The sequence below is a fragment of the Sardina pilchardus genome, chromosome 3, assembly GCF_963854185.1.
Source record: "Sardina pilchardus chromosome 3, fSarPil1.1, whole genome shotgun sequence".
In the NCBI taxonomy this organism is placed as follows: Eukaryota; Metazoa; Chordata; class Actinopteri; order Clupeiformes; family Clupeidae; genus Sardina; species Sardina pilchardus.
Genome location: NC_084996.1, coordinates 1,331,099 through 1,343,598, shown reverse-complemented (window position 1 = coordinate 1,343,598; position 12,500 = coordinate 1,331,099). Strand labels below are relative to the sequence as shown.

Genomic DNA, 12,500 nt, shown 5'->3' with positions numbered 1-12,500 from the left:
AGCCCAGGTGGAAGAATGGGCTTCCCTTTCAAGAGAAGCAGGTGATTTGGGGTTAAGGGTTCAGGATCTTTAAAGTCTCCAGATGTTTCCGTAATGGGACGAGCATTCAGAATCGCCTCTACTTCACACAGAGTAGTTTGAAGACATTCATCATCTAAAGTTTGCTCCTTTGTGATTGAGTAGAGGATTTTCTTTATTATTCGGATAAGGCGTTCCCACACGCCGCCGTGGTGAGAACCATAAGGCGGATTGAACGTCCATTTGATGCCCTTTTCCTGTATTGAATTCTGGATCTTACTCATGTTTAAGTGAGCAAGTGCTTCTTTTAATTCTCGCTCTGAGCCCACAAAATTTGTTCCGTTGTCTGAAATGATTTCCTTTACCTGACCACGTCTGCAGATGAATCTTCGCAACACTGAAATGCATGAGCTGGTATCCATAGAGTAGGCCATCTCTAGGTGTACAGCTCTACTGGCAAGGCACGTAAACAAGGCTCCGTATCTCTTCACCCGGCTACGGCCACTCTTGACTTCTATGGGCCCAAAGTAGTCCAAGCCAGTGTGCGTGAACGGGGGAAGATTTGGTGTTATGCGTACGAGAGGCAAGTCAGCCATTTTCTGTTTCATAGCAGTACCATGCCATCGTCTGCAGAATATGCAATCACGGGTTATTTTCCTTGCAGCCTGATTGGCTTTGAGTATCCAGTACTTCGTCCTGAGTTTGGAAAGCATCTGATTTTTTCCACAGTGACCTACGAGATGGTGGGTATGGCTCAGAAGAAGTCTTGAGAGGTGATCATCACTAGGCAGAATGGCTGGGTGCTTGATCTCCTCAGTCATAGCCAGCTTGCTCAGTCTGCCTCCTACTCTTAATATTCCGTCATGAATCATGGGGTCCAATTTGTAGAGTCTGCTGCTCCTTCTTACAGCTTGGCCTATTTGTAAGGCTTTCACTTCATCCTTGAAGGCTTGCCGTTGAACATAAGCTACGAGTGATTCCTCAGCGTCTGTGAGGTCCTGTGTGGATAGCTGTCGGTCTGCAGGTTCTGATTTCACCTTCACACTCTGTGAGGTACCTGTTTGCTTCAGTTGGATCAAGTGTCTCAGAGTCCTTTTGAACTTCAAGAGCCAGGCTGTAGATCTGATGAGTTTGTCCCAAGACGAGAAGTATTCAATAAAGTGAGTCAGAGGATTTTCATGGGCTACTGTTGCAAAAGCTACAACTTTTTTCTTTACCTCCAAGTCACTGTCAGAAAGTGTCGGTGGTTCTGTAGAAAGCTTCGGCCAGTCAGCTTCGCATTTGGCCAGAAAGTCTGGACCTTTAAGCCAACTGTTTACTTTCAGAAAAGTCTCTGCTCGCATTCCTCTAGACGCATTGTCTGCTGGATTGAGATCAGTCTTAATGTGACGCCACTGAGATTTCTCTGTCAGATCGCGAATCACAGATACCCTATTTGCCACAAAAGTTTTGAATCTCTGTGTGTCATTCAGGATGTACTTCAGAACAGAAGTACTGTCTGTCCAGAAGAAGGATTCTGAGATCGGAAGTTCTAGTTCTTTCTTGAGCATATTGTCCATCCGAGCAGCCAAAATTGCTGAGGTGAGCTCCAGTCTGGGAATTGTCACTATTTTCAAGGGTGCAACCCTCGATTTCCCCATCACAAATGCAATGTGAGGTGGTCTACTTCTGCATGTAAGTCTTAAGTAACTGACAGTCCCATAGCCTCTCTCACAGGCGTCACAGAAGTGGTGCAACTGGACGTCAGTGACATCAAGATCCACTGGTTTGTAGCATCTCTGTATTCTAAAGTTGGAGATCATGTGAAGATCTCTCTGCCACTCGCTCCATTTTGATGCAAGGGCAGTTGGGATTTCTTCGTCCCATCCACAGTTGATCTTACACAACTCCTGCTGTATCAGTTTTCCTGTGAGCAGAACTGGTGATAAGAATCCCAGGGGATCGTAAACAGAATTGAGCACGGACAGAATTCCCCTTCGACTAACAGGTTGCTGTTTCAGAGTGATGTCAAAGAAGAATGTGTCGGACTCAACATCCCACCGCATGCCAAGGGCTCTCTCTACAGGAAGCTTATCCTTCTCAAGGTCAATGTTCTTAACTTCTTTTGCTCTCTCCCCTACAGGTAAAGATGCGAGGACAGAACGGCTGTTACTGCACCATTTGGTGAGTTTAAATCCTCCAGTTGCACATATGATCTTAAGATTCTGGACCAAACTGATGGCTTGTTTCTCATCTGGAACAGATTTCAGACAATCGTCCACATAAAAACTATGACGGACGGTGTTGAGTATCAAGGCATCAGCTTTTCCTTCATTGTCCTCAGCGGTCTGCTTGAGAGCAAAGTTTGCGCAGCTGGGAGATGAAACAGCACCAAAAAGATGCACAGTCATTCTGAACTCTCTTAATTCTTGGGTAGTATCGCCACCCGGCCACCACAAGAATCTCAGGAAATCCACATCGTTTTCAGGAATCTTCACTTGGTGGAACATTCCTTCAATGTCCCCCATCACAGCTACGGGTTCCTGTCTAAACTTCAGCAATACACCTAATAAGGTGTTCGTAAGATCTGGGCCTTGTAGCAGCTCAGCATTCAAAGATGTACCTTGGTAGGCTGAAGTACAGTCGAAGACCACCCGGATTGACTTCTTTTGCTTATGGTACACTCCGTGGTGGGGAATGTACCAGAGTCTTTCATCAGTCCGGAGGAGCTGTTCTTCAGGTACCATCTCAGCATGCCCCTTCTCCAAGATGTCTTTCATGAAGCACACATAATCATTTTTAAATGACTCATCCTTTTCGAATCTTTTCTTAAGGCTGTAGGTTCTTTGCTCAGCCATTTGCCTATTGTTAGGCATACAGACATCATCCTTACGGAAAGGAAGTCTGATCTCATAATGACCATCCTTTTTTCTGATCGATTCATTCATAATTTTCAGAAACTTCTTGTCCTCAAATGAGTGTTCTGTTTTCTCTTTATAGGTCAATTCTGGAAAGTCTTGTTTGTACTGTTGAATCAAAAGATCCTCCAAACGAGCCACTGATATCCTATTGGTTGTTATCTGTGGTCGACCGTGTTCGTCAACATGTGAGCTGATTCCCAGTGGTCCATTTACTATCCATCCAAGATGTGTCAGGACAGCGTATGGGCCATTGTCTTGACTGTTGATGACCTTCAGTGGTTCCATGGCCTTTGGAATATTCACACCAATCAACAGACCAACATCAGCTTCAATGGACTTCAATTTGACCGCATTCAGGTAAGGCCATTGTTTCAGGTCTTCTTCTTTCGGGATGTTCTGATGATTCACAGGAATGGCATGTTGTGTAAAGACCTCTGGAAGTTCTATGAAGTCATCACCATCAATTCTGCTTACTTCCAGTCCACTCAGTTTATATGTTTTCACTGGTTTTTCGTAATTCATTGTTTGAAGTAGAATTTCTGTTTTCCTCCCTCTGACAGACAGTTGTTCCATTAGCTTCTCTGTACAGAAGGTTGCGGAACTCCCGGGATCCAAGAATGCATACGTTTCGATGGAGTAACTACCCTTGCTCGCCTTCACTCTTACAGGTACAATAGCCAGTTTGTGGTCAGTATTGCCGGCCCCTGTTTGACCAGTTGGTGCCATGGTGACAGTGACAGAGTTGGCCTGAACAGCTGTGCCACAGCTGGTTTTGTTCGTGGTTACTGCAGGTGTTTTAGCATATGTGGCGCCATCTTGCTGCCAATTCCCAATATGCAAGATGGTAGGGTGTTTCTTATCGCATGAGCGACATGTCAGACGTTTCTTGCATGTTCTACTAAGATGTCCTTTAATCAAACAGGCAAAACAAAATCCATGTTTCTTGAGAAACTCAACTTTCTCCTTGTGTGGGAGTTTTAATATTGTTTCACATGTTTCCATTGTATGCTCTCCTTTGCAGAAAACACAGGGTTTAGAAAAAGCATCTTTTGCATTGACAGGAGTAGAATTCTTGGAAACTTGATTTCCAGTTTCTTTGATGTTGGCGTTAGCAACAGTGATGACTGGAGAAACCGCAGTGGCGAAGCTCTGCTTGCTGCCAGATTTAACATAGGACGAGCTCGCTGTAGGTGCTCTCGCCTTTGCTTCTCTATGGGCATCTTGAATGTTGCCAAAGACTGGATCCTGCATGATCTTGGCCTGTCTTTCAACAAACCTGACGAGGTCATTGAATGTAGGTCTCTGTTGGGTCTGTTCCGTTATGTCACATACCACCGCTCTCCATCTCTCTCTGTGTTTGTATGGCAGTTTTGACACAATTTGCTTCATATTAGACGGCAGGTCGAGTTCTGACATATAGCGAAAGTTTCGGGCAGCATTACTGCAACTTCTTAAATATAGAGCATAACTGTGAAGTGACTTTCCATCGTCTGGTCTAATTACACTCCAGTTTAAGGCCTTCTCCATATAGGCAGTCGTGATTTTAAAGTCATTGCCAAAGTGGTGCTTGAGCAGGCGCTTTGCTTCAGCATAACCAGTTACAGCGTCCATGTAAAGGCAACTTCTGACAAGTTCTTTTGGCCCTCCAACTGTATATTGTTCCAAAAAGTACAATCGGTCTTTATTACTGTCAGTCTTGTCTTCAACATTGTGTTTGAATGCTTGCATGAACAACTGAAAGTCCAGGGGATCACCATTGAACACAGGAACCTCCTTCTTTGGAAGCGATGTTTGATTTAGAACAGATACAAGCAGATTTGTCAGGTCTGTGCTATCTGGGGGTTCTGGTGGTTCCATTCCAGGAGTAGATTGTGATCTTCTTGGTTGGGTCTCAGTAGTTCTGTAAATTCGTCGGCTTGGTAAATGTGCCCTTCTAGCCGCAGCAGTGGGTGGCTGTGGCGCCGCCGTTAACTTCTGATGTACGTGTATAGCTTTCTGAAATGGTGTTTTAGGTATTGCTCCTAATTCCACAAAATCCATCTGAGACATGCCAGTAATTCTGCTGCTTTCTACTGATTTGACCTCCAATGGCTCCTCTGATCGGTGTGGTCTTTGATCCATGTATTTCTCCAGGTAAGCATTCATGTCATCCTCAGACCTGAGAGTTTTCCTTAATGTTGATTCTATTGGTTCAATTTCCTCCAAGGCCTGTAGTTTTGCATCAGTGACTGAAAGGTCCTCTCTTAATTGTAATGCTTCCATTTTAGCTTGTAACTTAACTCTGTCCATTTCCATTTCATGTTTCTCTCTCAAGGATCTGGCTCGGGCCATTAAACCAGCTTTATCCACAGCAATTTGAATGCGTGTTGAATGGGATGATGATGCCTTTGAGTCAGCTTTAGATATTCTTGACACACTATCAGTCACGTCAACAGTGTCAGCAATGTCACGTGATTGTATGTCAGTCAGCTTACGTTCCAACCAGATATCAGTCTGAGAAATGAATTCATTAAACTTTGCAATCTTTGGTTCATACCAATCAATATTTTCGTTTTCTTTTACATCATCAGTTAACAATATTTGCACAGATTCATGACTGATTTTAAATTTGTCAAGGATTTGATGGAATACACTTAGTTGTTCTTTCACTTTTTCAACATTGCCTTCGCCAGTGCCCCGCCAAACCATTTCGTTAATTTCATTCATTTTGCGAGTGCAATGGCCAAGTTTGCCGCGACGGGTTGCGCTTAGCTCTTTAAAAACAGGTGTTGTCTGTTTGGCCGTCTCAGGAGTTTGTTCGGGTTGTTCGTTCTCGTGATCAGACATGATTGCAATTATCTTATTTCACTTTATCACAATTTATGTTACTCCTTTTGATTCAGTCACATCTGCGTAACGTTTTCCGTTTTACATCGCAGTTTAATGTTCTGCTGCCTGTTCGTGAGACTGCGTTGCTTGCAGGACAGGCTCGTAATGCTTAATTGCAAGTTATATTTAGTCTTTGTTAATTATGAGATGTATTCCTAAAACAGTGTCCACCTTGAGTCAACAGGTCGGGATCTCAATGAGGCTTCATTAGTTTAGGTTTCAACGATTGCGCAATTGTATTGTCCCATCAAACATTTCAAAGTCTTTCGGTAATGTCTGATCGTACCTGGGTCTGTAGACAATGCAAACCGTCAGGTTACTCACGAAACAAGCTGTCGATGTTCGAAGTTCAAAGTAGATCCACGGGTATAATCCAATAAATCCATATAGTAATCCACAAAGTTCTCCAGCTTGTCCGACGTTCCGTGAGCAATTTTTCAACTTGATGTAGTGGCAGCCTTTCGGCGGCCGCTTCAGAGAGCGGATAACACCGGACAACGCGCGTCTTTTTAGATTATAGAAATTTATTTTACTAAACTTTGACTAGTACAAAACAAACAAACCTCTATCGCATTCACGCGGTTCAAAAATTGTTTGCCACTTCCGCTCTACCTGGCCAGAGGTGTGCCAGCCCTATAATTGATTCTCCGTCAATCAGACGGCCAGACGTCACTCAATTAGCTAGACAGGTTTAACTTAAAGTTCCATACATTTAAATCATATTCACCATCATTCTAAATCATATTTCATGAACATAAATATCATTCTAATGTCTTTGGCATTTTATCAATAATAATAATAACTGAAAATGATTTGCAAACATAAATATCAAAAACGGCTCCAACACCACTCATCTGAGGGAAAAGGCCAACCGTGTGTGTGTGTGTGTGTGTGTGTGTGATTCTCATCTGCAACATCAGTGTGAGTGTTTCTGGAGTGTTTCTCTCCTGTTTTCCTGTGTGTGTAGAGAGACATGGTCATCTGTGTGTGTGTGTGTGTGTGTGGTGTGTGGTGTGTGTTGTCTTGGCAGGTCTGTTGTATATGATGTATGCTGTAAACTATATTTTTTATAAGTGAATGAGTCCCTGTTTACACCCTCATCACACCACACTGCACACACACACACACACACACACACCACCACCCTCTGACTATCATCTTAGCTATCCCTCAACACACACACACACCCTGCTACCACCCTAACCAGCCCTCATCTCAAACACATACACACACACACACACACACATATTAGCATCCTAACTAGCCCTTGTGGACATGAATGATGAATGAGAAAGACATGGAAAAAGTGTGTGTGTGTGTGTGTAGAGGACTGATGAAGAAGAAAAGACAGGATAAGGAGAGACAGAAGTGAAACATCAACACTCATTTCAAATCCCAAACAGACGTGTGTGTGGCTTGAGATGAGTTGTTCCTGGTGTTCAACCGTGTGTGTGTGCAGACATGCATGAACAGGTTTATGTATTTGTAACCACGTGAAGGTGTGTGTATTTGTGATTGATTATGTGAAGGTCCATGAGTGCTTGAGGAGGGTGTGTGTGTGTGTGTGTGTGTGTGTGTGTGTGTGTGTGTGTGTGTGTGTGTGTGTGTGTGTGTGTGTGTGTGTGTGTGTGTGTGTGTGTGTGTGTGTGTGTGTGTGTGTGTGTGTGTGTGCGTGCACGTGTCCATCGGTGTTGTACAGAATCTTTATTGTCATTGTACATGTACAACGAAATGTGTACTCCGTGTGTGCACGTGTGAACACTGGTGTACTAGGTTTGTGTGTGTGCACATTGGTGTAGTTGGTGAGTGTGTGTGTGTGCGCGCATGGACACTGGTGTACTAGGTGTGTGTGTGAGAGAGTGTGTACGAGTGTGCGTGCGTGTACATTTGTGTACTGAATCAGTGTGTGTGTGTGTGTGTGTGCGTGTGTATGCATTTGTGTACTGAATCTGTGCGTGCGTGTACATTTGTGTACTGAATCAGTGTGTGTGTGTGTGTGCGTGTGTGTATGCATTTGTGTACTGAATCTGTGTGTGTGCGTGTGCGTGTGCACTGAATCTGTGTGTGTGTGTGTGTGTGTGTGTGTGTGTGTGTGTGTGTGTGTGTGTGTGTGTGTGTGTGTGTGTGTGTGTGTGTGTGTGTGTGTGTGTGTGTGTGTGTGTGTGTGTGTGTGTGTGTGTGTGTGTGTGTGTGTGTGTGTGTGTGCATCTGTGTACTGAATCAGTGTGTGTGTGTGTGTGTGTGCATCTGTGTACTGAATCTGTGTGTGTGTGTCTGTGTGTGTGCATCTGTGTACTGAATCTGTGTGTGTGTGTGTGTGTGTGTGTGTGTGTGTGTGCATCTGTGTACTGAATCAGTGTGTGTGTGTGTGTGTGTGTGTGTGTGTGTGTGTGTGTGTGTGTGCATCTGTGTACTGAATCAGTACTTAGCATGTGGCAGCAGCGCTCGGCTCCAGGGACACTCTGATCTCCATGGATACCAAGAGCAGGAAAATATAATATTATTCTTCTCTCTCTCGTCTGGCCTCTTATTCTCTGGAATGCAGTTTGGGTACAAAATGCTATATTTTCAAAAACATTAAAAAAGTCACGTTATTTAGTTGTGTATTTCAGGTAATATCAATACTAATAATAGTAGTTTTGTTGTTTTTATTGAGTCAAGAGCAATCAAGTAGCAGTGAGTTCTACTGACACGACTTGGAAAACAAAATGCAAAAAACAATATTCATGAAAATTCATTCAAATGGACGATATGGCGTTTTGGAACCAAACTCTTTCAATGCAATACACACACACACACACACAGTGCCATAGAGCAAGTGACATGACTCCATAAGCATACACACACTCTCACAGAGATGCTGATTCCGGCTGTGTATGTAACTCTGGTGCAAGAGGGTTCTCCTGTTCTACTGTAGGTGTTGCCAGGGGGAGAACAGTTCCCGGTTCTGTGATCTGGAATTTTTTTTTTTTTTTAAGTATGTTTTTTGGCCTTTTTGCCTTTATTAGTATAGGACAGTGAAGAGGTAGACAGGAAACAAGTGGGAGAGAGAGATGGGGCGGGATCGGGATATGACCGCAGGCCGGATTCGAACCTGGGTCCCCGTGGGCACTCGGACCCGTAGATGGTACGGACGCTGTAGCCTGCTGTGCCACAGCGCCCCCCTGATCTGGAAAAGTTCTGTTCTCATAGGTCTTTGGAACACAGGAGCAAAGAGGTCATACATTACATTTTGCAGCAACTTGACTTCTTCCAAAACACATTGAACTTGATACTGTTAGAGTCCCAAGTCTCTATCTCTACCCTTCCTCTTCCCCCTTAGCTCTGTGCGCTCAAGTGAGTGCATAGGCTGAGTCCTAACTCTCATTTGGATCGAGGGGTAGGGTTAAGGGGAAGGGGTAGCCTAGATGACCCTTAAAACCAAGCATTTTTACTTGAAAGCAAGGGGTAAGAGAAATACCCACACTGGAAAAACAAGTACACCGAGGGTTTAATCTTGAATTTCCCCTTGGGGATCAATAAAGTATCGATCTATCTATCAGTGTACAATGTTGCCATTAATAAGGATTCTAAAATTAAAATGATAATTGTTTTATATTGCATTCGATCTTGTGACCATATTTTGAAAGTCCCGTTCTTTACGAGTCGATTTTCAAAAATCACTATTTTGCAAACGTTAACAGCACAGAATACAGTATATTGCATATTTCCATATCTGATACCTGGCGAATTGTCCAATATCATCAGCATACCACGTCTGAAATTTAACTTGAAAGTCCAGCAAAATTTGGTGATTTTTTTTTATTGCTCGTCTGATGTGAATGCTGCCACAGGTAGCGATCGCTTCTGATGATCACTTGCTTGCATGATATGCTGTAAAATATCAAAGAAGTGGTTTATATAGCAAACTGCATGTCTATTTTGTCCCCCATCTTGGTTTCATTCATCTGGTTTAGGAGGTACGAATGGACAGGCACGTTTCACTTTTGTTGATATAACTCCAAACTCAACACTGCAAAAAATGAAATCTAACCAAGTGTAATTATCTTATATTAAGGTAAATAATCTATTTTGTATTGTTTTAAGTATGAAAATACTTACCTAGTGCTCTCTCAAAAGATAATTTCACTTAATTTAAGGAAACTTTGACTTATTTTAAGGAGTCTTATCAAGATAAATTGACTTACTGCACTGACAGATAAATTTGCTTGTTTTACGACAAATTTACTTACTGCACTGGCAGATCATTTTTTCTTATTTTCAGGAAGAATTGACTTCAAATAAGACATTTTTTTCTTAAATTAAGTGAAATTATATCAAAAGAAAGCACTAGGTAAGTGTTTTCATACTGACTTGATATAGCCTAAGATTAAAACACTTGGTTAGATTTTATTAGACAAGCCATTTTTTGCAGTGAATGTCTGAGAGACATTAAAATTTGGATGACTAATAACTTCCTGCTATTGAACTCAGATAAAACAGAAGTTATGGCTTTAGGTTCTAAAAAGATTAGGGACATCCTATCCACATCACAAGTTACATATAGTGATCTTATCTCTCTGTGACCTCATCCACAAGTGTTACAAATCTAGGAGTTATAATTGATCAAGAAGTCAATAGTCACATAAAGCAGATCACAAAAACTTCATTTTAAGATAAGGAAGTCCTTATCCTTACCAGACGCTGAAAAATTAATCCACGCTTTTGTCACTTCCAGGCTAGACTATTGTAATGTGCTATACGCTGGCTGCAGTAATACTTGTCTAAAAAGCTTACAGCTTATACAAAACGCAGCTGCTCGCACACTCACTAGGACCAAAAAATATGAACATATTTCCCCCATCCTAGCATCTCTACATTGGTTACCTGTTAAAAGTCGCATTGACTTTAAAATTCTACTTCTAACATACAAAGCCATAAATGGCAGAGCACCCGAATATATTAAAGATCTTCTAGTCCCATATAATCCACCTAGACCCTTACGATCACAAAATACTGGACTTCTTGTAACTCCAAGAATTTCAAAAACTACAGTAGGAGGCAGAGCTTTTTGTTACCGCGCACCTCTCCTCTGGAATAATCTTCCTCCCTCAATTCGATTAGCAGACACCCTCCCTATGTTTGAGTCTAGACTTAAAACATATCTCTTTAGTGCTTCCCATAATTAGGTATGGTGCAGTGTGGAACTTCAACCACTTCAGGGTCTTATTGGATCGGACCACCTCTGCTGTGGTGCCCCAGTCATGCGTCCCATGGTGGCTACTGACCACACCTGTGCTGGTGCTGACTACCCTCCACCATGCCTTAGTTATGCTGCTATAGCATAGCGCTGACTACCCTCCACCATGCCTTAGTTATGCTGCTATAGCATAGCGCTGACTACCCTCCACCATGCCTTAGTTATGCTGCTATAGCATAGCGCTGACTACCCTCCACCATGCCTTAGTTATGCTGCTATAGCATAGCGCTGACTACCCTCCACCATGCCTTAGTTATGCTGCTATAGCATAGCGCTACCTACTCTCCACCATGCCTTAGTTATGCTGCTTTAGCATAGCGCTGACTACCCTCCACCATGCCTTAGTTATGCTGCTATAGCTTAGCGCTGTCATGGACTTCTCTTGTGTCATGCCGTACAACTCTTCTTCTCCCCTCTCCCTCTGTCTCTCTCAACTCTCCCTCCTTCCCTCTCTCCCTGTCCTGTCTTTCAATTCCCTCTACTTCCCTCTCCCCCTCTGCCTTTTCCCTCTATAGTATAATAATTATATCCCCATTGATATGCTTATTAATACCAACCATCATGACTTATAGTAATACCGTATTCCAATGGGGTCTAAGCCGATGTATACTTTTTACCTGCATTTATGTAAGCTATCCTACCAGTAGTTTCACTGTAGGTGAACTTCAGTAGCCTACTAAACAAAGTGTCAGTGCTTGCAACTCGTTTGAAGTTGGCAACTTCATTTCAGTCTTTTATTCTAATAAATGAAGAGCTATTTTCCAAAATAGCCAAGGCTAACTATCCACAATTTTAATGCATTTTCATAAATCACTTTTTAAATGTGGGTTTCCAAGTAATTTCAGCGGAACTGTGATTGGGTTGTTATTTATCTATTCTGTGTCATAGGCTGTTGTCTTATTTTTAACTGATAAAATGTTTTTACACAGCAACCTTTTTGCATTTACATGCAATGGTAATTCCTTCCATGGAATTACATTTTCTAGTCATATATTAGAACACTTCACACCTCATCATCATCATCACTTTATATTAGAACACTTCACACCATCATCATCATTATATATTTAGAACACTTCACACCTCATCATCATTATTATTATACATTTAGAACACTTCACACCCCATCGTTCCTGAGCAACTTTTACTTCTTCTTGTTACATGGCAAGCAAGGTATGTGCATTATCGCCACCCTCTGAACGGAAGGATGACTCTCTTTTTACAGAATGTCCAATAGAAGTCAATGTAGGTCCATGCGTCATTTCCAGCTTTGGAACTTTGCGCATGGTCAAAGCCGACTGGCGCTGGATCAGAGCTCCAGTGTTCAATATGGCGTTGACTATGAATTGGCCGGATTTACTAGCCTAGCCTCCGCCATTCATTTGAATGGAGGTCGGGACTTAGTCAATAGTCACGCTCTCCAGTTATATATATGTAAGCTATGCACAGACGCATTTGATAGACATCCGTGTCGC

General features: G+C 42.6%; 1 protein-coding gene across 1 annotated transcript in view; it reads right to left on the bottom strand.

Annotated features, from left to right (window-relative positions):
- Positions 1-12,231: 12,231 nt before the first annotated feature.
- LOC134076324 (tumor necrosis factor receptor superfamily member 13B) overlaps positions 12,232-12,500 on the bottom strand; it is a 6,001-nt gene continuing 5,732 nt past the window's right edge. The window contains exon 5 of the mRNA XM_062531314.1: positions 12,232-12,500. This exon is cut by the window's right edge and continues 415 nt beyond it. The gene's annotated coding sequence lies outside the window, so the exon portion shown is untranslated.